The sequence below is a fragment of the Lycorma delicatula genome, chromosome 12, assembly GCF_047948215.1.
Source record: "Lycorma delicatula isolate Av1 chromosome 12, ASM4794821v1, whole genome shotgun sequence".
Taxonomy (NCBI): domain Eukaryota; kingdom Metazoa; phylum Arthropoda; class Insecta; order Hemiptera; family Fulgoridae; genus Lycorma; species Lycorma delicatula.
In genome coordinates, this window is record NC_134466.1 from 32,008,430 (window position 1) to 32,036,121 (window position 27,692).

At 29.1% G+C, this 27,692-nt stretch overlaps 1 long non-coding RNA gene across 8 annotated transcripts in view; it reads left to right on the forward strand.

Moving 5' to 3' along the window:
* Positions 1 to 670: 670 nt before the first annotated feature.
* LOC142332934 (uncharacterized) overlaps positions 671 to 27,692 on the forward strand; it is a 42,283-nt gene continuing 15,261 nt past the window's right edge. The window contains exons 1-5 of one of the 8 annotated variants that reach the window (XR_012758447.1): positions 671 to 745; positions 3,298 to 3,358; positions 7,847 to 7,993; positions 9,532 to 9,588; positions 20,632 to 20,709. This is a non-coding gene — a long non-coding RNA (uncharacterized LOC142332934). The other 7 variants (XR_012758449.1, XR_012758445.1, XR_012758444.1 and 4 more) reach the window with 7 other exon arrangements.

Here is a 27,692-nt window from a genome sequence, read left to right on the forward strand (position 1 = left end):
TCGAAGTTGAGAGTTCTAAGGTTCAAGTCCTAGTAAATGCAGATAATTTTATACGGATTTGAACACTAGATCGAGGATACCGGTGAACTTTGGTGGTTGGGTTTCAATTAACCACACATTTCAAAACTGGTCGACCTGAGACTGTACATGGCTACACTTCATTTACACTCGTACATATCCTTACTCACCTTCTGAAGTAATTCCTGACGGTGCTTCCGAAGATTAACAAGAAAAAAAAAATTATAAATACTTTTAATGAGTTGAAAAAAAATTTAGTTGTCTCTCATTTCGTTGTAGTTGATGATACACAAAAAATGTTTTATGGGGCTTACAGATAAAATTTAATAGTTTAAGATTAACTCAGTTAAATAGTACAGTTAATGAAAATATTTTATAATCAGAAGTACTAAATTTGCTAAATGTCAATAACCATTAGTGATGGTGATGTGATAAGTTATGCGTCACGTGTGGATGTAAGAAAACAAACGCAAGCTAGAATTTGGTGTGGTTGGAGGATCCCCCACTACAAGCTATGCACAAGAAAGATTACTATGAATCGAATCGTAATTGAGAAGATTTGGTTTCCTGTCGCTTATCCAATTCATTGTTAAGAATCGTAAAAAGTATTGGTTTCTCCTGCAAACCGATTCTCGATTCTTTCATTCGGTATAAAGAATCCAATCGAAGAAACGACTCGTTCACGATTCTTCCCATTACTAGTTTGGGGTTAGAGGTGAGGTTTGAGGTAATGAATTTGTTGTAAACGAAGTAGTTAATGTATGTTTTTTTCTGTGTGATTGTTTTTTATTTAATTAATAAGTAAAAAATATTGATGAATATTTTAGTGTCAAGTTATATAGTTTTCTGTCTAAATATGGATGTACAATATGTTTACACGCAGTAGTAACGATCCTTTTCGGCTGAGATGGTATTCAATTTTTTCTTTTCGACGAAGGTTTGTGTGTACGGTTTAAATCTTATTTTGCTAGAAAGAAGAAGCATACACGGCAACACTGATAGATTCCCTAAATAAATTAGAGGTGTTAAAATATTTTTTTTAGAGATAATTTTATGTCGTAGTGAACGTGCTAATTGTCGATATTAGTATTTGTAATCTATATAATGATATTTGTTATGCTAAATTATGGATGGATAAATGTATTTTCTGTGTGTTAACGGTAATATCGATATCATTTAAGATTGTTTTTTATTATGTGTATTATACTTTATTTTTAAATTTTAATTTTATTTTTGAGTTAAAAAGCTTAAGTTTAGAAGAAATTCTAATATTTAGTTTTAGAAATTCTAATATTTCGGATTATATTTATAAATATATGCATGTGCCCGAAAAATGTGTGTCTTTGAGTATACGAGAAGGTATAAATATAAACAATTAAAAGAAGATGTATATTTCATGATGTTAAATAAAGTAAATATTTCTTTTAATATCATTCTTTGTCAGAAAAAAAGCAGAAAATGGAACTAAGTAAATATTTTTTTACGCACAGCTTTCAATGTAGTTTTCAAAACGCTTTTCTCAAGATATATAGTATTTTCATTTACTTTTGGAGATCAACATTGTTGAATATATGAAAATCCTTTTCGTTTCAGTAGTTTAGAGCCTAACCATTGACAAATTTAAAACAATATTCAATGGAAGTAGTTGCATCATAGTACTGTATAAGCAATCCTGTACTTGTTCTTAAAACTAAAAATTTTAATACTTTTTGAATGAAGAAACGTGTACTTATTCATTTCTTGCATGCATATTTATCTACATATATTTATATAAAATAACTAAATAAATGTATCTTGAAACATTAATGGTTCTATAGTATGGAAAACATGAATTAAAATCTCAGCCTTTATCCATAAAGACAAACATTTTGATAAATTATTCAAATATTGTGTGTTAATCAAGCAAAATTAGTAAATTAATAAACAGAAAGTAAATGTCACCCGATTATAATACATGATTATCATTCTCAATAACTAAAACCGATAAATTTGTAACAATCGATGCCTTGCGAATTACAAAAATAGATTGTTTTTTAATAACTATTACTTGAATTTACATGTATGAGAAATAGTTAGTACTTAGAATGAAAGTGTTACTGTACCTATTGTAAATAATGTTCAATCAGTCTGATTTTCTTTTGTTTGTTTCTCAGCAGTGAAAAGAATGAGATCGATTTTTGACGCAACCATACTGATTAAAATTAAATTTTTTCTTTACCTTTTCATTCTCCACAAAATTTATAGGTATGTGCATAAAGGCATTTAAATGTTTGTAGTTTATTTGAATTGGAAAGTTAGCGCTTTAGAAGAATTTAATTAAATTAATTTGTCAAGTGGTGTTCTTTTAGTTCGGTATTTGGAAATATCGAACTAAATGTGAATTTATAATTTCACAAAGATTTGAACTGTCATATGTCAGAAATGTTGTAAGGCTTCAGTATAATGAAATAGCAATTTAACTTTAAATTCTGTGTCTTATTCTGAATGCGAACACATTTCCTGAAATGCTATTACAGTAATTTAATAAAAGATAAATCTTACTTTTATTCACTGTGTTAAAAGCAGAAAAAATTATATCCTGAAAAAATTCATCAAATGGGTCCCCGTTGCACTTAACTTTACTTTGGCACCACAAGAAGTTGCATAAATAGGAATCTAATTTTATGGTTGTTTTGTGTTATTTTTAAACTAAATCATGTACATTTGTATATTTACTGTGATAATGCTCAGCAACAAAAAAAAGAAAGAAAAAAACAAGTTCGTTCTTCTGGTTATTTTAAAAGTAATCTAACATTGCCTCCTTTCATCTATTTTTCCATCAGTTTTGCATTTCTTAATTTATCGATATAATTAAAACATGAAACTATATGTATTTCAGTATCTTCAAAAGGTGAATTTATGAAAAATTAGCCTGTTTGTTGATCTATGTCTCATAGATCGCTTTACGAATAGTTATGGTATATGAAAGTTCTGTCTGGCCTGTTGACATAATAGAGGGATGCATCTACAGTAATAAACAAATTAGAAGTTGGTCATGTATTTGTGTGTGAAGTTATAAACCATAATAAAGGATGGTGATAAAATAGGATACAATATAATGAATTTTCTTAATGAGGAAATGATTTTGTAGACATGTTTTATTTAAAATTATCTTCCCCTGCAATGGGATTCCAACTCTATTATAGTTTTGTTTATTGTTTTATGTGTATGGCAACTTTTAGACATAGAGACTACTTCTTGGTAGAAGCTATAGAATTAATTCAATTTCTTTTGTTTCAGAACAAGTCAGTGATGGAAACATATCTGAATTTTCAGAAAAAGATTTAGACAGAATTATCAGGTAACTGAAAAATATGTCTAACAATTCTTGAAATTTTTTTTACATTAGAAAAAAGTATTAACAATTTTTTTTAATCTTGATTGTTATATGAAGTGAGATGTAAAACTACACAAAAAATTATAGGTACTTACGTATTAACTCCACCGCAGCTACAGCTTTATTTAAAATTGAGTATTTATTTTATTGAGTCTCTATTAATTTTAAGAAATGGTTATTTATATTTATTTATTTTATAAATATAATTTAACCAAACTTAAGCTACGCTCGCTAACCTTGACTAATTAACACTGTAATTTTTTGATTATTTATTTAATAAATTCAGTAATTATTGTTATTTAAATAATAAATAATTGCAATAATTACTGAATTTATTAAGTAAATACTCAAAAAATTACGGTGTTAATTAGTCAAGGTTAGTGAGCGTAGGTTAAGTTTGGTTAAATTATTATTATTATTATGCTTTTACGGCCAACATGGGACCACTTAAGTCAATTTTAGTTGGATCTTTTCTGAGAAAAGCGTGTTATTTTACTCTTTCGAGCTGCCCAGTATTTCTTCATCCGTTCAGATCTTGCTTTCTTTTCTTCATCCGTAAACACCCTCTTCGTTGTATTTTGTTGTTTGTCTGTCTTTTGTTTAAATCTAATGCTTTTAGCTTTGTAATTTTTCCAGTTTTATTCTGTAGGTCAGTCAGGGAAATTCCCAATTCTTTCATATCTTTGGTTAAATTATATTTATAAAATAAATAAAGAGACTGTTTTGAATCTATGTTAACTCTATATCGGCCCATTTTCCACCGACATCCAATTGAATACTTTGTTTTCAAATAAAGCTGTAGCTGCGGTGGTGTTAATACATAAGTACCAAATTATAAAATTAGCTCTTGGTAGAACAAAGAACTCATTTTTGGGGAATGAAGCAATTAACGGAGTGTTATAAGGAGATGTCTTTTTTAGGGTTCTCCTCCTCCTTTTGGTAGGTAATAAATTGTTTGACATTATTCATAAAGGATGATTTTAATAAAAAAAAATAGATATAAATAAAGAACTATAAAATAAAATATTTGTGTAACATTATGGGAGAGAAACTTTATCCTTTCATTTTTTTTGTGATTTACTGATTCAAGAAGCACTTCAGCAAAAAGTGTTGTTCCCTTTCTCCAAGTATTGAAATTTCTTTATGCCTTTGAATAGGTCAGGAAGCATACCAACACAGAAGAAGTGAAATTAATAGATAGTGTGCAAAATAATAAAGGAAGATACGAGGTGTGATAAAAAAATACGGTGAATGAATTTTTATAGTGGCAACTGCCGATGCTACATCCATATACTGTAATTTGTCCAATAGCGTGATCAACTGAGACAGGCAGGGACAATTTGTAACACGTTCGAGCTTGCCAGTCAGCTGCGAGAGCCGCTAGAGTGAGGTTGTGTTTATCGTGTCTGTCGCGCAACATGGATTTTGAACAATGCATTAACATTAAGTTTTGTTTTAAGATGCAAAAGAGTGCCAAAGAAGCTCACGAAATGTTAGAATCGGTGTATGGCGATAATGTGGTAACTTTGAAGACTGTGTACAAGTGGTATGCCCGATTTAAAAATGGAAATGAGTCTGTTGAAGACGAGCAGCATGCTGGTCCAGTAACCTCAAAAACAGTTGAAAATGTACAAAAAGTGGAAACAATGGTTCGTTCAAACAGGCGAATGACTATTCGAGAGCTATTGGAAGACCTTAACATCTCGTACGGATCCATTCAAAGCATTTTAACTAATGAATTGGAAATGAGATGAGTGAGTGCAAAATTTGTTCCCAGACTTTTGAGTGATGAATAGAAGGAAAATCGTGTGTCAATTTGCACGGAGTTGAAGGGTCATCTTCATGCATATCCGGACTTCATGGCCAAAATTGTGACTGGAGGTGAAATTTGGGTCTATGGGTATGACCCTGAGACCAAAATGCAGAGTTCCCAATGGAAAACCAGTTCATCTCCTTGCCATAAAAAGGCACGTCAGTCAAAATCCAACATCAAGGTCATGCTCGTTGTTTTTTCGATAGTGCGATCAGATTTCATTCTGAGGGGAACAACTGTAAACTCTGAATTTTATAAGAGTGTACTGCAACGTTTGCGAAACGACATACGAAGAAAGCGACCAGAAAAGTGGACCAATGGCTCCCTTCTTCACCATGACAACGTGCCGTGTCACACCTCGCTTCTCATTTGCGAGTTTTTGGCCGAAAAAAGTGTTCCTGTCTGTCCACATCCGCCATACTCACTGTATTTAGCACCATGCGACTTTTGGTTCTTCCCAAAAATTAAAACTGTGCTTAAAGGAAAACGTTTTGGCACCATTGCTGACATTGAGAGGGCCACGACCGAGCAGCTGAAAGCCCTTCCGAAAGACGCCTTCCAGAAATGCCTCCAGTCATGGAGTCAACGTTGGGATAAGTACATTGTTAGCCAAGGACAGTACATTGAAGGAGATTAAATCGAATTCTATGTAACCTTATTACTTTTTTTAATAAAAAATTATTCACCGTATTTTTTTATCACACCTCGTACTTTAGAGAAAAGATAGTGTAAAGAAAAAATGATTGATAGTATTACAAGAAAGTATATACTACACATTAAAAACCATGTGAAATTTTGAATAAATGAAGCCAAAGCTATTACTATCATTGCTGTAAATGAAAAATGTTTGATTCAGGGAGCAGAAATAGATAGAAGGACTGTGTAAAGGAGAAAAATTATGTAATAAGGTAGTGAAGGAAAAAAATTGATTTCAGTGGAAAGGGTAAATAAGATTAATGCATAGAGCTCCAAAAAACTGAACAAAGTATAAATTACTTGGAATCGATGATATATATCATTTTAATTATTGTAGTGTATTAGAGAAGTACGACTAAATAAGCTCTTAATATTTTTATAAATATCTATGATTTTTAAAAAATCCACAATTGCTATCACAATAATGAAAGCAGCTGTAGATAAATGTGAGTACTATTACAACAGTGTATCTGTGATCAAAATATTCATTTTTCAGCGAACATTTGTAGAAAGTATATTAATTTTGCCAGCTATCTTGATTGCAGAAAGAATGTGGTTCAAGAGAAGCCATCAATCCTCAGACTAATTTTAGAAATCGAGTTTATGAATAAAGTTATTTCTCATCAAAGTCTATAAAATTTAAATACATACATTCTAATTAGTTCTTTCTGATGTGCGCACACACGCGTGTGTGTGAAGTAATGCTGGCACTGCTAACACTACAGTGGAGGTTATAATGTACTGCGACAATATATTGCCATCCCAGTCAGGCATGACATTTTCATTCATGCTACAAATCATTTGTCTCATTCTCTGAAATAATACCTAAGGTAGACCTGGAGATAGCAAGCCAGTTGCCAATCTAGCAATCCACTTCTACCCTGTGTTAAATTAGCATTCTAAACTTTGAGGCATGGAAAATTTACAGCATTGTGTTTTGAATTTTTTTGATTGTGGTCAACCATAGTACTGGTATTACATGCTCTGCTGTTTTTCTTTTGAGTCATAGTGATACACCAATGTTTTGTTTCCCATCAAAGTATTGCAAATGAAGTTATCTCCCTCATCAGTATACCGTTAAGGAAGCTGTTCCCAAGATTTTTCCCATTTTATAATTTTTTTTGTAATCGTCATACATTAAAAAAACTAAAAGTTATTGGGTCGGACTTGTATGCCTTTTAGAGTACTTGTAGGTTTTACATACTACATACAATATACAGTTTAATTCATGTTGAATTGATTCATGTAATCCTTCAACTAAATTAAATTTTCACAGCCGATGTAAACAGATTAGTTACTAAATGATTTCTGATACTGTCAGAAATCCATGATCATCTTTCTTGTTAGAGATCACTTCTTTATGAACAAATTTTTCCAAAATTTTCCCTGCAGAGTAAGGAAGCCCCTAAAATGAAAAAAAAAAATCTTTTATACAAAATTTGGGAATTGTGATACTAGAGAGGTTCCCAAATTTTAAACACTTTAGAAAGCTTTTTTTCCAGTCTCAACATTTATAAACTGATTTTGATAATTACTAACTTTATTAAAAGTCTTTGTAACAGAATTCATCAGACCTGATAAAAGAGGTAGTTTGCAATGGCCTCAAAAGTTACCAAATCTGACTACATGTGAATTTTTCCTTTGCGGTTTTATACATAATGTTGTTTATGTGCTTCCACTACCTACTGATCTACGGCATAGGATTGAAGCAGCAGTTGTTTCCAGTAATGTTAAAGTATGGGATGAACTCACAAATCATAATTTTGTGAATGAATAATTAACAATGGTGATTATAAATAAAAATTAATTTATTTAAAATATATACTACAAATTTGTTTTCTTACTTTCAGATTTATTTAATATGTTGTAATATGTACATATAGCTAAAAATTAATTTATTTATTTGAAATATATACTCTCTCTTCTCTCTTTTTCCTGTTTAGCCTCCGGTAACTACCGTTTAGATAATTCTTCAGAGGATGAATGAGGATGATATGTATGAGTGTAAATGAAGTGTAGTCTTGTACATTCTCAGTTCGACCATTCCTGAGATGTGTGGTTAATTGAAACCCAACCACCAAAGAACACCGGTATGTATCCACGATCTAGTATTCAAATCCATGTAAAAATAACTGGCTTTACTAGGACTCTCGCTTCCTCTCAGTGCTGTAACTCTCGACTTCCAAATCAGCTGATTTGGTAAGACCAGTAGATCGACCCGGTGGGTTTTGAAATATATACTACAAATTTGTTTGCTTACTTTCAAATTTATTTAATATGTTGTAATATGTATATATAGCATTTATTGACTGAAACAAAAAGAAAATATTTTAGAATAATAACTATATTTCCTTTTATTATTCAACAAATTATATATTTGTATTTTATATGTATATATATATATATATATATATATATATATATTTAATTTTTTAACATGTTGCTCCATGTGTCAACTCACAATTAATTATTTATAGTTTAAGAATCTATGAATAACATTTCAACAAAATTCTTTTGTTATAACTCAACTACGTGTTTGACAAATTCAACTTGTGTGGCATATATAATATTAAGTGCACATACTGTGATGCGGCATTACAGTATATATATATATATTGGAAAAACTGATAGATCGTTCAAGATAAGATTCTCAGAACATCTGAGATTATTCAAGAATAAGAAGAAATTATTTTCAAACATGGCGGATCACTTGATTTTGAACAGACACAAAATTACAAGCTTAGCAGATAATCTTGAGATATTAGAAGTTAGTAACGTTAAAAACAAACTAAAGAATTTAGAGAAATATTACATTTATAAATATAAGAACTTCAATTTAGTGAACTATATCAAACACATTTCAAAAACGATGGTGTATTTAAGTTGGCTATAACACCTGCACATTAACATCTGTTTTTAACATCTAATTATGATTTTAATTAGTATATTACAAAACCTTGCAATCCATGACAAAATACCGCCCATTCACTTATAATTTTATGTTAAAAATATTTTTGAAGTAATTAAATTTTTAAAAAATTAAATTTAACTTGTATTTAAAACCATACAAAAATTTAAAACATTTTATTTAAATTAAAAGTTTTAAATTATAATCCCAACAGATAAAAACAAAATATACAAAATTTAAAAAATTGTTTAGAATTACAACAATCGATTAATTAAAATTAACCGTCAAAATAACTATATTAGTACTATACTACTACTTAGTAACTGTATAAGTCAAACTAATTATGTAACTATCCATTTCATTGACTACTATACTAGTGAAGTAAAATCAGTGAAATGGCTAGCACATGATTTTGTTTTTATTTTAAACGTTTTAATTTTTAATTATGTAATTTTTATCATTGTTTTAATTAAATTTTTATATTTTAATTTTGACTTGGTTAATTTTAATTAATTGATCTTTGTAATTTTAATTAATATTTTATGTTTTTATCTCTTGTTGAGATATTAAATTTAAATAAAAGGTTTTAAATTTTTCATAAGACATTTTCATCGGTGTGTTTACTCAATTTGAGTTTCACCTTTATATTAGGCTTATTCTGATTTCATTTATCTACCCTAATTTGTAGCCCTCTCAACTAAATGATTAATCGTTTTGCAGAAGCGTGATCACACCACGTCTATCTCTAACACTGAGGGACACAAAATAACTTTCCCCGTAAGTAAATTTCAAACTAGAGTATACTGTTAAACAATAATTTTTGAGTCTACTAGAAACATCTAAATTTTTTCTCATATCTTTTAAACAAGTGTTGATTGCAACGACAGTTTTGTCTTACAGATACCCAAATCCACCTCTTAATTTATCAAAGACAATTAAGATAATCAATTATGAAATTCTAACAAGAAGCAAACATTAACTCTCAACAAAATATTCCTCTAACATTTATATCTCATTCATTCATATCTCATAAGACCAATGTCACCGCATAGGTCTTTTCCCTGCTACCTAACAAAGAAACACCAAAAATCTCTCATAGATGTTCTAACTTTATGAAAATATTCAGATCTCTGCCTATAGTAATCAGCTATTAATACCCACTCGCTGACAGGTTCAACATTGAGCAGCTCACCTGAGACAGTTGACGGTATGCAGCTATGATAAAATTTATTGCACTGTCAAGGCATGAAGCTGTGAATTTAAGAAATCTTTTATCGATATTTAAAAAATTGATAACTATGAAATCCTTCTTAAATAGAAACATTTAAATAAATATTATACAGAAAATTTTTATTAAATATGTAAAATAATTATTACCACAGCAAAATTATTCAGATTGAGAACCATTATTCCGAAAGGTCTTATTTCAATTTTTTTATTATTTTGAGTCATCATGATCAACATCATTTTTTTAAACCTCCTTGGTTTATTTATCCATTGGCTGTTATAAAGAACATTTCTTAAATTTTCCCACTACAAAAAAAATAGAAAAATTCTTTATTTTTAATGAAGAATAAACTTATAGAATGTACAAACTCTCAGAACATATTCTACTGGTGAAAATAAAGAAGATAGTTTGCATAAAAATGGGTTCAGAAACACTTTGTTAGAAAGTGTTATCGGATGAAAGATTTCACGCTCTACACCTTTGGTAAAATACAGCCAGACTGTAATTAAGGGACCAATTTATAAGTTTTATATTAAAATAAGTAGATTTCTTGACATTTTAATTTATCCTTTGTGAATCATTCTGTTATTATGTAAAAACAGTGTACACATACACATACAAACAGGTGGTGTGTATATATATGTATACATACATATAGTTGGATGGAGTCCAACTGGTATTAGTTTGTTATGGATATATTGTAAATACAGTAATGAAACTAGTTTTTTTTTGGCAGCCAAAGTGGCAACACTGTAAAGTTACTAGTAAACATATGGTTAAATGAACAGCTGATTTATATTACGTATTAATATTTTTAGTTTATTGTTGCCACGTGAGACGTAAACAAACTTTATGTTGTGCGTTACAAAAGTGAGTGATGCTAATTATGAACAACATTGTGCAATCAAGTTTTATGTTAAACTTGGTAAGAATGCTACTGAAACTTTTTCAAAATTGAAAAGGGCATATGGATATAATCCATGCCCTGAAAGACCATTAACATCAAAAAGTGACAACAGTGTTGAGTGAATCAGAGACTTGATACAGTACGACCGGCGATTAACTGTCAGAATGATTGCAGAACAATTGAATTTGAACCATACCACAGTCCATCAAATTTTGACAAACGAATTGGACATGGAAAAAATTTGTGGAAATTTGGCCCCAAAAAACCTCACTATTGAACAGAAAAACAACTGGGTGGAAGTGTGCCACGATCTTCTAGGGTGAATTGAAACTTATCCTGATTTTCTAAAAAATGTTATTACTGGTGATGAATCTTGGCTATTTGAGTAAGACCGAGAAACAAAATGCCAAAACAAGGAGTGGAACTCTTCAATCTCATCATGTCCCAAAAAAGTTAATCAAAAATTTGTTTCTTCAATAGTAATGGGATTGTCCATAAGAAGTTTTTTTCTACAGGACAGACTGTAAATCATTATTTTTACGGAGACATTCTTGAAAGACTGCGGAAAAGAGTTGCCTACATGAGACCATTCACCCAAGACAACTGGATGCTGTATCATGGCAAAGCCACCTTGTCACACTGCACTCTCAATTAATGAGTTTTTGGCAAAGAAAAACATTCGGGTAATTTCTCAACCACCTTATTCACCTGACTTGAGTCCCTGATACTTTTTCCTGTTCCGGACTTTAAAAAAACCTCAAAACCATTTTGGAACAGTAGAAAACATAAAAAAAATTGTAACTGACTATCTAAAGGATATTCTGGTTTCTGAGTTCCAACACTGCTATGAAGAATGTGAAAACCGTTTGAAGCATTGCGTGGCTTCCCAAGGGAACTATTTCAAAGGAATAAAGCCCATGTATAATTTGACTGTAAATAAAAAGTTTTTCTGAACCAGTTTCATTACTGTATTTACAGACCTTGTGTGTGTGTTTTCATGTCCATAACAAGAATAGTACCCAAAATAAATTACAATTACATTAAAATAATTAAAAATTAACAGCTGCAAAATAATAACTTTCAGTTGTGGCTAGTGTATAGAGTGCTTTTCGTCTTAAGCCGCTTTTAGCTTTTCTCAGTATGTGATAGTGTATTGTGTGTAGGATATCTGATAATAACAGTAGAAGATGAATAAATAAGAATGAAGTAGATGATTGATCATAAAAAAAAAACCTTTTATAATTTCTTTTGAGCATGAGCGTGACAGTAGGGAATTTGGAATTTAACAGCATGATGACATTTAACCGCTCTTGATTACATAGTGGTTTTATAAATTACTGTTTTTGTTAAATAGAAATTTTACATTTGTAAAATTATTATATACTAGTATTTACTACTACTTTACCCAACTTTTGTAAGATATAATGGCAGAACAGTGTATAGTACACAAAAAATGAAGTTAAGAAATTTTAAGTCAAAAAGATAACAGAATGAAAAATTATGAGGAAGACAGTAAATAATAGAATATAATATTATGCCAAATGAAAATAGCCGGGTGTAGTCCATTGAGATACTAAAAAGATTCCTGTTTCTTGGCAACACTTTTTGAGCAAATTGTAATTATGATAGAAAATCTTAATATATTTTTGATTGGATAATCTAGAGCGGTGTTGACTGATTGTGTTTCAAACGCAATAATTGGTTTTTTCATAGATTAATTTATTAATTCATTCATAGATAACAGAAAAAGTTTGGTACATCAACTACAAAAATTTTAATTTTGCTGTCGCTTCTCATTTTAATTGGCCTTTCCTCTTCATTATTTTAACAAATTCTTGTAATTTTATTTAATTTTGATTTTATATTAATATTTTAACTTTCTATCAAAAAGTATAATCATCAGTATTATTCAATAAAATTACGTCCAACAGTCTTTGATTCTATTAAGTTATTTAAATGCTCAAATTCCCAAACTCCCTGACTAATCAAAAACTAGTCAAAAAACCAAATTCTGTACGCTTTTTTACAATTAATACACATATCTGAAAAAGCTTTAGTAATCAATCCATATTTATTAATTAAATTCTGATTTTAATTGCCATACCTCTGTTGTTATGTGTTCACCACTGATGTCAAATAAATATATTAAATAAAACAAAAAAGCGCAGTAAGATGCTTCTGTTAACTTTGATATTAAACTGCTCTTCTAAACAAAGAATATTAAAAAAGAATAAAAGTATATTATGAAATTTAGTTTTCTAAAATCACATCACTCATAATCAGACATACACACACACACAAACACAATCCACAATGATTCCTAATCTTATTTTAAAAATTATTGTAATTATTTTTTTATTTTGTAAATATATATATATGTGTTTATATACCTTTACGATAGAATATACAGACAAACAAGCATATCCAATTGTTAAACATAGCATTACCACTGATACACCTGCAATTCCTTTGTTGATTAAACTTACTATCCTGCAATTATAATTTTCATTTTAAAATACATATTTTAGAAAATACACATTTAATTCAATTTTATGGAAAAAAATTTGTAACTACTTGATGAATAATAACTATAAAATAATAGTGAATAATAATAACTATAATTACTATTATGTACAATATTGTAGCATTATATAATTATGCAGTTGTGTAATTACATATAAATTACATTGTTATATTATGAATTAGTTTTCACATTCAGTTTATGTATGATTTCTTATATTTGCTCCAGTTTCTGATTATTATATATTAATATAAATTTTTTTACTATAACAACAAAAAATATTTACCTCAGTCATTATCTATATACAATTATTAAATTAAAATACAGACTATGCTAACTGCTACTGAAAAATATATATAATAAAGAAGTAACATTAAAAATCATTGCCAATTTTTCAATACCTATGAAACATAAAAGGAGTATTTTTAATATTATTTTAAAGAATGCTAATAATAAATATAAACATCTGTAACCATTTTGGAGAATTCAAATAAAACAGTAAATTTAGCTCAACAACATGGAAAAGACTGAAACATGTGATTGCCTTCAAGCTTGAAACCTGATTGCTGAGATCTGATGAAGGCTTTTTTTGTAGATTTGATGTTTCAAAATTTATCTCCAGAATGATACATGTGGATGAACTTTAAATAGATCAAAGAGATATCCCCTCCCAATGAAAAATGTAAGGGGAGGGGGGATATCTTTTACAAAAAGACTTTTAATCAGATAAACATTCAAGAAGGCTATCACATATTTCCCCTATTGTTGTTATAAAATAAAGCTCTGTGCCATTATTGATGTTGTTTTGGGAAGCTCCTTCGTATTTCTTCCTTATTATGTATGTATTAAATATATATTAAAATGAGCAAATCGTCTCATTTCAGTGAGCAATGATTTTTAAGCATAGTCTTTCTATCCAATTTATAATTATCAAAATTGTTAATGAACGGTTTTAACAGAAAATATTGGAATTTTCTTCAATTCCAAAATTTTCCCTGAATCTCTTAGGTATAAAAACCCATGTTATACATTTTCGATGCCTTGTGTAACTAACGGTTCGTACGAATTAATGCTGAAGTCCTTGGCTCCCTACACAGTCGGTCGAAACATCAGAAAACAAGATATAGCTATTTTTTAAATGGTTTCATCAAAATAACTTTTTATTGTGGATATATTCGTCGTCAGGAATAGATTTATGATGAAAGTAATCTAATTTAAAAAAGTAAATAAATTCTTACTTGTATATTAAGTACTAAAATCTTCGGTATTTAACAGAATATAAATTGTACTTGATAAAGGGAGGACGTAAACAATGCAAACATCAAACAAAATAAAATTATACAATATACTATTACTAAAAATTATTTCTTTTCTATTAGTTTCCAGTAACCTTTTTCGGTCTATTGACACCATGAAAGGATATTTATCATTATTTTCACGAACAGTTATTAAAATAGTAGACAGAAAATCCTTCCAAAATGTCATATACACGATAATATATGAGAAAAACCCTGTGTAAATTATTATCCCTTTTAATGAATCTATTCTTTGATCAATATTATCCCAGTTATCGATTAAATATAAAAAGCAACCCATGAATAAAACTATTTGTATTATATTAAATGATATAATTCTTGTATTTAGTTTTGGTCTTCTGTAATCATGAAAATCATAACCTAAGAATGTTAAGGATGCTTTTATTTTATCAGCGATGTCCATTGTATATATATATATATATATATATATATATTATTTTTTACTATTTTAATATCTTCTACCTGAAAACAAAAAAGTAAGAACTAAACAGTGGTAAAAAAATTTATGAAGGTACCTGAAATAGTTTTATATTAAATATAAATATTGACTATTTTGTCTATTAACTGTGGGCTAATCAGTTGTTGAATAGGTGTGCTGCAGTGCACCCTTCCTGAATGTCAGTTCTCAACCAACTATCAGTGAGATTACTCATTATATTTGAACATATCATTTTGCTGTTACTATTCCAGAAGACAAAATTGTGTAGAGACAATCTTGTAAAATATAGCCTTTTGTTAAATTCTAGTCAGTGGTGAAACATAAAGTCCAATAAGTAAGTGTGAAGTGTACTTTTATATGTTTCCTATACTCTTTCATGTTGTTGACAAAATATCTTCAATTGTATTTGTACGGGCCCCACAAACTAGATCTGAAGTATTGACTGAATGATTTATTTTTGTGTGCGATATTATAATGTGTAATGGGTGGAATTTTGTTGTAATCTTTTCAAGGATCAGAGATTATGATCGACCCATGCCTTACTTGTTCCTTTACGACATTCTGTGTTTTAGATTACAGTTCATCAGTGACCACTAACATAAAACAATTTTTCGTGTCACTGTACATTTCCCCCTTGAAAAACGATTACTGTGGTTACAATCTTTCCAGAATATATTTCTCATGTGAGAATACTATCTTCTGAATATCAACTGTTAACTTATTATGTATTGTCATGGGGTTCTTTAGTAATTAGTCAGGGAAAACTTTTCTATCAACATTTTTTGTTCTGTTGCGGTTGCAGAACTCTGAATTTCTCGTTGATGAATTGTTCGGTGGTATCTATTTCCATTGGAAAAATTACAGTTATGTATTTGTAGAACTGAAAAAAAATTTGTTAATAAAGCTTACCTTTAAATATAAGTTTTTATTTTGTAACAGTTATAATGTTGGATAGATACAAATTCTAAAAATTAGAATATTGTTATACATTTAGTCTGGGATTTAAAATCTTTTAAGCTTACTGCTCAATCTAATTTCTCTGCTTTTATATACAAAACCTCAGTTTTGTGAAAGTATTTTTGCTGTATTTGTAAGGACAGTTTACTGAATTTTTCAGTTCTAAAATATGTATAAATAAAATATAGAACATCCCTCAGTAAAGGACTTCGTGGTTTCTACTGGTTTGACTATATATATATTTAATAACTTGTCATGGACATTTTTTTAAGAATGAACATGACTGATATATATATATAAAATATATATACATCATAAGATAAAAAAATGCTTTTGAAAAATGTAAAATGTACTCTATTGTTATGTCAAAAATACTTTTGTAAAAAAGATTTCTTACATTTTTAATAAGCTTCTATAAATAAATCGATAAATGTCTTGTAAATATTAAATACATCCCTTTTTTATTTTTTTCTCTAGCTCACTGTTTTGAAAATAAGAAATTTAGACATTATACGAGTAATGCGTTAGTGGACTAGTTGTTTCTGTATCATACAGAACCCATATACTGAACGATTACTAATTGTACAAACTTTTTGTATATTTTTTTATATTTAAAACTAAATTAAGGAATTCTATTCGAGAATTTTATTAAAATATGATTTTTTTTAAGAAAAAAATTTTACAAATATCTCACGAATACCTCATGTATTGGTAGGTTTCGATTGCCCATAATCTTCTTGTACTCTCTTACAAGAGCATTCATATGGCGCAGGTTTGGGGTGGTATGTGGCTCAATACCGGGAGCCATTCCACGGGGGTAGACCTGATAACCCTGGCATTCATTCTCATAGTGTAATTAAGTTGAGCATCAATTCTATGAACGTAAGGGCTGTTAAGCCACACTGGCGCACAATATTCAGCAGCCGAGAAGACCAGGTTCAGAGCCGATGTGTGCAAAGTAGAAGGTGATGCTTCGATTACATAATGAATCAGGTGATAGAAGTTGCCTAAGAGGAGTATTGTCATATAAGATTGGCTATTCACATGTACTGGTTTTAAATATGAGATAGTAAGCATATTTAAAATTATAAAAATGAAGTACTGGTGCATTAGTGGTGCACCTCTTTCTGATACAGTCTTTTCATAAAAAGTGCATTCATGTATTTTTATCCCTAAAATTAAATTTAAGGAAATATGTAATTCTTTATTTTTGGAAGAGTGGAAATTTTATCAAAGTATAATTTTTTTAAGATAAAAGTTAGAGGTAAATCATAGATTTTTGTCGGTCTGCTATTAGATAAAAGTAAATTTCTTTTCTCTTTCAAATTTTTTCTATTTCAAAAACAACAATATAGTTAATTCAGAGTAATCGTTATTACTTTAAATGTATTCTGAGTATTGGAATTATTTTTACAGAAAATATATGTAATTTATTCTTTTTACAGTATTTATTTCAAAGCATATTTATGGAAATTTTTTATAATCAAAATATTTCTTGTAATAATAAATTTATTTCTGAGTTATCCAAAATCGCTGAGTAATCGCTCATCTGAAATGTTATGGGTTTAAATAAAAATTTAGAACACATAATGACTTTGAAATTCTCCTACAGAATAATAAAATAATACTAAATAATAAAAGAATAATTATGATCTTTAAATAGTAAATGTAGTTAAAAATAATTACGCACCTTATATGTTTTTCTGTCTAGTTTAATAACGCACTATTTATTTTATTTTTCCAATGTAATTATTCATTTTCAGTAATATGTATAAGCAAATAAACTAGTTTAGTTTCTATAAGATATTGATTTCGTGCTAGAAATGAAATTAATATGTGTGGCAGATTATAGATTATGTTAAAATAAATAATAACACTGATAAACATAATTTTTGTTTCCTAACATGAGATACATGATTTTAATTTCTTTTTTTTGATGGTGAAAACGAATATGAACTCACAATCTTTCTATTGCTCACTATTTTTGAAAAACGTTTAAATTTTAATTAAAGGAGTTTTTCATTTTTTAATGTATAGTTAGCATTTTAAGCTCCTATATTGTATTTTTTCAGCTCATTTTTTATTGTTTAACTTTATTAACATAATTTGTAAGCTATAAATAAACTATATATAAACTATACTAGACAAAGAATTAAATCATGTCATAGTCGCATATTATGACATCATATCTAATACTGAAGAGTGAGCCTTCATGGACAAGATTAATCAGGTCAAAACATGTAGCTGAAAATGCAGCTGTGTTGTTTGTATTAAGCACTGAATTTAGGAATGAATTAATTTTTTTCAGTCTTATTGCTGTCTTAAGTTTGTTAACAGTGCAGTGTCATAATGTCTCAAAATTGTGTAAATGATGTGGATGCCTTTTGTTATGTATGTGATGAGTTTACCATAAAATCAAGTAGAAAAACATTACACCTTTAACTAGAAAAACATATCATTTGTACTTTCAGTGTAGAATTGGTGATCAGGATAAGATGTGTGCTCCTCGCATAGTATGCTTTAATTGTTCTGTATATTTAAGAGGATGGCTGAAAGGTACACTGAAGGCTTTGCCATTTGGTGTACCTATGGTTTGGTGAGAACCAAAGCATCAGATAACCAATTATTACTTTTGTTTAACAAGTGTGTCTGGAATTGCTAACAAATCTAAACATACTGTAAAATATCCTTCATTGCAATCTGGAATCAGGCCTGTATTTCACAGTTAAATTATTCCAGTTCCTGAGCCACCTGTGAAATGTATCTTTTGAAAGTAGCAGTGAAGAATCGGGCAGTACTGAAGAAATCAACAATGATTTTGATTTTGAATCATCTTCCTATAAGCCACACCTTATATCACAAGGTGAATTAAATGAATTGGTTAGGGATTTAAATTTTTCAAAAAATCAAGCTGAACTGTTAGGATCAAGACTGCAAGGTTGTAATTTACTTCAAAAAAATATAAAAATTTCAGGCTTTTGAAGCCGACAAAAAGAACTTTCTCAGTACGTGATGAAAATATTTTGGTTCATTGCACAAATATTGATGAGCTTTTGTTGCACTTAGGACAAGTTCATAAACTTGAGGACTGGTACCTTTTCATAGATTCATCCAAGTATAGTTTAAAAGTGGTTCTGCTACACAATGATAACAAATGTCCTTCAGTGTGATATTAATTTAAAAGAGACATATGATGTGATGAAAGACATTCTTGAAAAATAAATTCTAAAAACATAGCTGGAACATATGTGGTGATTTGAAAGTTATAGCTGTTTTGTTATGCATGCAGTTAGGCTATACTAAGTACATGTGTTTTCTTTGCGAATGGTACAGCCGAGCTAGGGATAAACATTATGTTACCAAAGAGTGGAAGAAATGAAACAACTCCAAATGGAAAAAATATTATTCATGAGCCCTTAGTTGAACCCAAAAAAAGATTTTTACTCCCTCTCCATATCAAGCTAGGACTAATGATAAATTTTGTAAAAGCATTGAAGAATGATAGTCTTGGATTTTTGTACATCAGGCAGAAATTTCCGAATGTAAGTGAAGGAAAAATTGAAGAAGGAATATTTGTTGGTCCTCAAATAAGAGAGTTGATCAAAGGTGATGTAGTTATTTCAATTAAATATTATAGAAAGTGCAACTTGGGCTTCATTTAAAGACATTTGCAAAGGTTTTCTTGGCAAATAAAACTCTGACAATTACCACAATATTGTTAATCAACTTTTTACTTCATACAGAGCTATGGAATGTAATATGTCTTTGAAAATACATTTCCTCCACTCACATCTGGATTTTTTCCCGGACAACCTCGGAGATGTAAGTGACGAACACGATGAACGTTTCCACCAAGACATTTCGGTGATGGAAAGCTGCTATAAAGGGAATGGAATACCAACATGCTAGCCGATTACTGTTGGACATTAATTTGGGATGTGCATGAGGCTATTTATAAAAGAAAAGAATCAGTGAAATCATTCTAACACAGGTATGGCCCCATGCAAAATTATAAATTTTACAGTTTTTAACTATATTTTTCTTGATTCTTTTTGAAGCGTAATTTATTTAAAACTAACAGTGATAGAAAAATTATATTTACAGATCTGTAATGTACACAAAAAAGCAATTCAAGAAATGGTATCACACTTAGAGAAACACGCAAAAACTTTTTTTTTTAAATCAGTGTAATTATGATCTTTAATTATTAAATGTATTAAAAATAATTATACTTCATATATTTTATGTCCAGTTAATAATTACGCACTTTAAGTAATATGTATATGTTTCTACAAGATATTAATTGAAAATTATGCATTACTTCCATTCTAAATAAAATTAGTTACTATTAGACTTAAATATTTGTATGTTTATAAAATTATTAGTGATCTAAATAATAATTTTTATTATTTAATCATTTACTTTATCCTAATGTCAGTAAATTGTTTGCAGGAAGGATTGTAACTGTGAAGAAAGAATCCAGAATAGAAAATATTTTTGTTTGTGATATCTTTCCCCAAAACAACATAGGTAAACTATATATTAAATTATACATTACAATTGTTTTCACTATTTATTTTATTTATGCACAAAAAAAAATAAAAGTACATGTAAATATAAAATATCAGTTTTTGTTGAATTCACTTGTAATAAAAAATTAATATTTTATAAATTTATTTAATAAAAATTAAAAAATTAATTAATTAACAAAATATAATAAAATATACAATACAAAATTTGATATAGTACAAACATTTTTAAATGAAATACATTTTTTTTGAATTCACTTAAACTAAAAAAAATAATATTTTTTATCAATAATGTTGCATACACTACGTTGCATAGTTGTGGTCCAGTTTGAATTTGAAAAAAATAAAAAAATGATGCATCTTCAAACATGTCTCCAATGTTTAAATCTTTTAAATATAGTTACAATTTTATTCTTTATACTTTTTTTACAATTCCCAACTTTGGGAACATTAAATTATTGTAAAATTTGGCACATTTTGGTTAATTTGACCGTTTTTTAAAAGCATTCAAATTTTTTCTATACATAATTTTAAACATTCCCTAAATTATTGGTATAAAAAAAAGAATTTTAACACATTGAAATCTGTAATCGCCATGAAAAAAAAATTGTTAAAATGTTTTTGTGACTATATATTTTAATTATGCATAATCTTATTATATGAGTGGAAAACAAGATAATCCTTTGTAATTATTATTATGAACTATATGATTGATCCTATTGTATTTGAATTTTTGTTAAATTTTATTGTTTTATCATTGGTTCATTAGAAACATAAAAAATAATAAACTTTTAAAATACTGTAATAAATTAATATTTTTATAAATTTTGTTAAATTAAATTTAAAAAAAATTAAATAACTTACTTTCAAGTAAGATTAATTTCTTCCAAAAAAAGTAAAATCCTTTTTCAGTTGAGTTGAGTTATTCAGTAGAGTAATATCTTTAACAATTGTTAACTGTATTGAACAAGGAGCTGTAAAATTTATTCCAAAAATATTATTTAGCCAGAATTACAAAATGATGATTCATCACAATTAAAAATTTTGATAAATTTAATGATAATTAGAAAAAAATATTTCCATAATCCTTTATTTCAAGACCGATATATGGACCGTATGGTCCAACTAGATCTAGACCATAGAGATTTTCTTTAAAATTGGGCTCAAATATTTCTATACATGGGGGCATTGATCATATTTTTCTGCAATTAATATTAATTTAATATTTATCGCTATATATACTTTTAAGATAAATTTAATTTTTAACTACTAAATCATTTTCATTGAAATTTGGTTCAAGTATAGAAATAGAAATAGAAGAAAAATTGCTAACATTTATAGCAACCAAACTACAATAGTAATAATCGAAGAACATAAGAAAGAAGCAGTAATAAAAATGGAGTCTGACAAGGATGTTCCCTGTCCCTGATACTTTTTAATCATTACATAGAAGTAGCAGTTAATGAAGTTAAAAAACAATTTAGATCCAGAGTGCAAAGGTGCGAGGTGTAAAGATAGATGTTATGATTTGCTGATGGTATATTAGTAATTTTTACAGAGAGTAAAAAAGATTTAGAAGAAACAGTGAATGAATGGCATGGATGAAGTCCTACACAAGAACTACCACATGAAAATAAACAAGAACAAAACGAAAGTAATGAAGTGTAGTAGAAATAATGTAGATGGACCAGTGAATATAAAAATAAGAAAAGATTACAGAGGTAGAAGAATTTTTACGGAAGTAGAATTACTAAAGATGGATGAAGCAGAGTGATGTAAAATGCTGCAAAGCACAGGCAAAATGAGCTTTCAGTTAAAAATATAATTTGTTTACATCAAAAATTAATTTAAACATCAGGAAAACATTTTTGAAAGTATATGTTTGGAAGTCAAATTTGGACGATTGGAGTACCTGAGAAGAAAAGATTAGAAGCTTTTGAAATGTGTTGCTATAGAAGAATGTTAAAAAATAGTTGGGTGGATAAAGTGATAAATGAGGTGTTGTGGCAAATTGATGAAGAGAGAAGCATTTGAAAAAAATTTAGTTAAAAGAAAAGACAGACTTATAGGTCACATATTAAAGCATAAGCATCCTGGAATAGTCGCTTTAATATTGCAGGGATAATATTGTGCAGGTAGGCAGTGTTTGGAATGTGTAAAACAAATTGTTAGGGATGTAGGATATAGGGGGTATACTGAAATGAAACGACTGGCACTAGATAGGGAATATTGGAGAGCTACATAAACCAGTCAAGTGACTGAAGATAAAAAAAAAGCTAAGTGTCATAAAAATCTCTCTAATAGAACAATATTTTTCATACAATATTTAGTTCAGCCCTGGAATAAATTAAATAATATTTAATAGCAGCTATTTAAACATTGTAGTCAATCTTAGAAAGAATTTTCCAGGACAGAAAGATACAAATAAAACAATATTCAAAAATGCCAGTTTCATTAATGGTAGCTGCTTCACAATCTATAATTATAAATAAACTAAACCCTTAGATTAATGTTATGCTAATTGTTTCTTTAAACTCCACTTCTGACTAACTGCTGAAATCAAACCAGTTGACATCACCTCTGCATTTTTAGCAGCCACCAGCAATAGACTAAATAATTCATTATATGCCCATTTAAGATCTTACTATATACACTGGTGCACTTCAAACAAGCTCCTACTATGTATAGTGGCATATTTAAAACATGCTTCATTCAAGGCTACCACCACCTTTCTAGGGTAGGGTCTGTGAAAGGATCTGACTGTGAACGTGCAATATAGAAAATTTGCAAAATCTCTAGAAGGTGGAGGTATTCAGTGAACAACTTCAGGTCAATGAAATCCTGTCTAGAAAAGGTTAGCCTCTTGATATTTACATTTACCCATGGTTGTAAGTGGGATATTTCAACTGAAGGGATGGTCTTTGTGTGAATTCATACTGGACTTGTCGAAGGGAAATATATGCCTCTAATTACTGTTTACAAGGAATGGTTGACCATGCACTTTATGTTCATTATATTTTGCTCAACACATGAAGAAGTTTGGCCTGTCAAACGATGGATATTGTTCCTTTGAGGGGGGATGGTCTATAACAAACACTTGTTTACACTAATCTTAGAAGAGCTAAAGACTATAACCCTGGCACTTCAAGCTAGTTAGTTTGAAACTAACTTAACACCATTCTGGGAGTTCTGGTGACCAAAACAAATGATAGTCTGATGGTACCAGGTACGGAATATACAGTAAATGTATTAAAACTTCCTAGTCAAGTTCTCTCCATCTCTGACAGGTTGTTAAGTATATATGAGGTCTGGCATTATCAGCACAGTATATGACACCCTTTCTGTTGACTAGTTCAGACCATTTCTTCTAAGATGCAATCGCGCTAATCGTAGACGGTATAGGTTTGAGTTTATGCCTGGCGGCAGCAGCTTGTAATGCATGATACCATTACAATTCCACCAAATGCACAGCTTAACCTTCTTGGGCGTCTGTGGGCTTTGCCACAGATCATGGAGCTTCTTGCTTTGACTATTTCTTTACAAGTAGAATATACCATTAATTTGATAATTATTTATTTCTACCTCGAAAATCCAAATCTCAGTTAATATAATGATTTTTGGAAATAATTTTTAACAAAAAATGTAAAAACAAACCAGAATTCCTGTACAAGTTTCTTATGTTAATAAGTTTCATATTTAATTAAGAAATAAAGACTAATAAAACTAATCATTAATATAATTACTAAACTCATCAGATCCCATTAATCAAGTTTTATTATATTATCCACCGTAGTAAATATAATTGCAGGTGCTCCGTAAGTTTATGTAAAACATACCCACAAGTATTTAAACATTTGCCATGGAAAACACTTTCCGATGATAAGCCTAGAGAATTTCATTAATATATATTGGTTAATTTATATTTTTGGAAACGTAAGTCTTTTATTAAAAAATTTCTTATATCATGTCTCTTCGAGATTCCTTCTTTTACCAATTTTCTCACAAAGCAACGTAAGATCACTGCTAAACTCTTATGGTTTTTGCTCAGCAGTCTATTTCTGCATCTATATTGCATTCAGATACCGGATAGTCTAAAGCATTAGCAACATTTTGAATCTGTAAATCTAGATTTTTGCTTTATTGCTCAGGTAAACCATGGAATCCCAATTGCTAATACATGAATACTGTTTGAGATCACTATTTTGTTTTGAAATTTATGTTTATTTTTTCTACATTTAGCGTAACTGACAAATCATTTACTTTAAGGATATGGTGTATTATTTCCTCTTAAACTTAACGTTTTCCAGACAATGCTTCAATTTTTTTACGACGTGCTTCAATTAAATAACCCAAATTTCTTCCCATTTCTCGGTTCTTTCGTTCAACAATTTCATGATGTCTTTCATCGTAATGGAGACTTCTTCAGCGGCAAATTGTAAAGCAACAAATTTCTTTCTTTCTTTTTCACACAGAGTACTTCTCCAAATTCTATTTTCTTCTTCAATGAAAACAACATCTTCTTATAACACAATTATTGTAACAAAATAGCTCTCTGTTTTAATTAAATAAATTAAATGAAAAACTAGTACACAATTCATTAAATAAATATTAAATATTTTACCTATCACATAAGATAAGCCATGGCTGTCCAGACAGAACCACACCGTACAATCACTGAGTCATAATTTAACTTAACCAACTTTTTTATTAAGAAATTTAGTAAAAATGCGACCATTTGAAAATCTTTTGTAAAAAATTTATTTTAATACAATTAAAAGATTTTACAGGAACAATATTACTTTGTTGATGAATTTTTAAATAATACTAATTAAAATGAAAAACATGATATATCTGCATCCCGTTCAACATGTGTGCATAAATATATGCTCAAAATATTTTTCAATAACACCTTTTTAATTGTGAATAATTTTGTAATCAGTTTTTATATTTAATATTTATAAATTTGAATTTTTATTTAAATAATTCTTATGGACTTTTGAACACATCTATTTTCTACCTTATTATTTATAATAAGATATTATATTTAAAGTATTAGTAATAAGATTTATATTTAAAGTATTCCTTAATTCATATTCCACAAAATTTCATATTTTCACTAGAACTGTCATAATTGATTTGAGTGTTATTTTCTGTCCTTCCTTGCATTGTTACTTTAACATGCTTTCGGAGTACCTACATTCTCAAAACTAAGAAGTGCTAAAAGTAGTTTTATAAGTAGAATGGAGGTACTCTGACACATCAATTACAAATGTTAAACTAAGAAGGAACAAAAATAACATCCAAATCAATTATTCTTTAAGAAATTTACATCAACATTTTTTCCTCTTCTGAAATTAATTTTAATAATGAAAAATATGAGATGGTTGCTTAAAATATTTTTTTAAATGTTAATAAAAAGTAAAACAGTTCTGATCCTCGTTTAATAAGGTTCTCATTTAATAATACTAGCCAGTTTAAAGACAGATAATATTCAATTGTGAATAAATTCTAAAAAAAAAAATTTTTTAAACTCATATTTCAAATAGTATAAATAAATTTAAATTAGTCTAGAACTTATCAAAATAAACCGACGTTTATTACAGTTTGATTCAGAAATCTGATCGAGATAACAGAAAAATGCAGAATGTGTTCCAGTCCCAAGTTCATAAAGTGAGCATTTTGACAGTATAAAGAAACTCCTATACATTCCAACAATGCAGCTAGTGCACAAAGCCTCACAGTTAACGATGAGTGGTCAGTTTCCCATCTAATATTTAAGTTCCTGAGCAATAAGGTTTCTAGTTTCCCCAAAAACAGAAGAGCTTGTTATTCCTTCTTTGACACAAGGTTTATCTTGTGCAAGGCTAAACCTCATTAAATATTTGGTGAAATTTCCACAATCAGACAAAACCTGAACAACTGATATTCTTTCATAAACCTGGATGGATCACTATCCTCTACAGTCCGGTATGAGTTCATACACATATTGGCCCTTACATGAAGAGTTCTGCGTGTAACTGATGCTTCCAAAGGGAGGGATTAAATCTTTTTTTTTGAGTGAAATTTAAAATGGTGTTGATATCAACTATACCTTCCCCGGCAGGTGTTTTACTAACTGAGAATCGCTTACTGATTAACTCCACCTCTTGAGCTACCCTTCGTAATCATTAGCAATGGCTTGGAATGTGGTGTTCGAAGTGGGAGCGAAAGCCTGAAGTCATGAAATATTAGGTTCTAGTATAATGCATTCAGAATTGAACTCTTTGCTTCCTCTTTTGACAGTTTTCGACAATTAGGGGTGTTGTTTATGTAACCGTACTGTTATTCAGATAATTGATGATTAAAGTGTGGGGAATGCAAAATTTAGGGATGGAAGCATTTGGCTGGAAAATCGAGTTCCAACTAAGGAAGAAATCGCTGCCATGATGTCTATAAAAATTCAAACATATTGGTAGTTGATACTTCCCATCTCTGACATTCACTATGTCAATCCACTTATTGAGTTCTCATTCAATTTAATTTTGAATAATGTCCATGTTAATATACTCCTTGAAACTTTTAAAAGTCATTCAAGCAAATTGTTGAATTTTTGTATTGAACACAATTATTTACCTTTCTTAACTTTTTCATAATTAAATCACATACATGTTGACACGTTTTGGATATACTCCATTTTCAAAATTCACTGTACTGGCACTTCTTCCACTACGTAACGCTTATTACCCCACTGGCACTTCTTCCACTACGTAACACTTATTACCCCACTCAAATCATATACATTATCTGGCTAGTCTTTCTTCCTGTACTTTTATAAATCCATTAAGCTTCCTCTATTTATTTTATAATTATCTGTTTCCTGCTCTGAGAAAATTAAGATTCCGGAATAAAACATCTGCTCGATTATTAATCTCTTCATTTATTTGTTTTTCCACTATTTTTTAGTTTAAAAATTTCTAAATTTAAAAAAATATTTAATCTTCTTCC